Here is a 1,463-nt window from a genome sequence, read left to right on the forward strand (position 1 = left end):
AGCTTGCTAGCTACAAATCCTCAAAAGAAAAGGAAGGATTGATACCGAAATACTAAGGAGACATACGGTTTTTTTTGTCGAAGCGAAGTAACTAAATGTTCTGCAGATAGATAAAAGGAATCCTTGAAGCTCTGTGTACAGGGGTGGAATGGATAAGGAAGTTATGCTGAAATCAGCTACTGCAACTAGGTGAAAAGACTGAGTTCAATTAGCGAAAACAGTGAGGAAGACTATCGACGACCACCAGAGGACCCTGGAAGACCACCAACGAACATAAAAGCGCATGTGTTAATGACTTTTGCATATGTTAATGAGTTCCAAGAAATAACATGATATGCTAATCATTTCTCAGAAATCTAATGAATATGTATATTTTGATTGTACATAACTCCCATAGTTGAGCAGTCCGGTGCGCACATTAGGTGGAGCGATCCCCTGTGCGCCTGGCTCCACAATAAAGAATGCCTGCTTTCTAAAACTCCAAATTGAGTCTTAGAGAGTTTTTCACCTGCCTACTTACGGTAACAATTGTGCTCTTACCACTCATACAATAGGTATAGGTAACTACAATGGAATGGTGTAAGAAACATTTTTTAAAATAAATATGTTTGTACAGTATCAGTGTATAATCCCTTTACCATAAGCCCTCTGTAGTTTTATATGAATGCAGCTTACAATGGTACCATAACAAGACTTCCCACTTCTTTTCAGATTTCCTTAATGGGCAAAAAGGAGCTGGATTGTCAATGAATAGTTGTCTTCCCTTTACATTGTTCCTCTATATGAAGCCTTATTCCACAGGCAAATACAACAAGCATTCACTGTTTTCCTGTCCTGTAAATCCCTACTGAATTCATAGTTGTTTCAAATTACATAAAAATATGGTTTTCAGTTATGTTTTCTCCTTGAAGTGTCAAAATATGCCATGAGGAGCAAAAATGAATCTACTCTTCCTCTTCTCCTGCATCATGCTTGACATCACATGATTAACCCACTATATAATGAGGAACAAAGGGTCAGTCAGAACATGTCCATCAGCTCTATTTCCACTACCAGAATATTATACGTGGTAGACTAGTAATCTCAGACCTTTAACCAGCTACCATGCTTCCCTTGTTCAAAACAAATGATGACATATCTATAATGCCAATTGGGAACAGCATGGCATTGTGTATTTAATACTAAAAGACAAGTAGTGTTGTTCAGTAGTCAAAACAGGGAAATTGGGACTGGGTTTAGCAAGATTTGTTACCTGACAAATTTCTTCTGCACCTACAAAATAGAGAGGGTAGATCTTTTAGTTTTTATTATGGGAAAATGTGGATAAAGTAGTGTATATATTTTGCATATTGGTGATAATTAGACTCAGTTAACACGTGGTTTCACACTCTCTTTGTGTTTGTTTCTATGAGCATACAAATATAAATAAAGCCTTAAGGAAAAAAAAGGTCATTTTCTTCAAC

The sequence above is a fragment of the Pygoscelis adeliae genome, unplaced genomic scaffold (assembly GCF_000699105.1).
Source record: "Pygoscelis adeliae isolate BGI_AS28 unplaced genomic scaffold, ASM69910v1 Scaffold117, whole genome shotgun sequence".
NCBI classification, from domain to species: Eukaryota; Metazoa; Chordata; class Aves; order Sphenisciformes; family Spheniscidae; genus Pygoscelis; species Pygoscelis adeliae.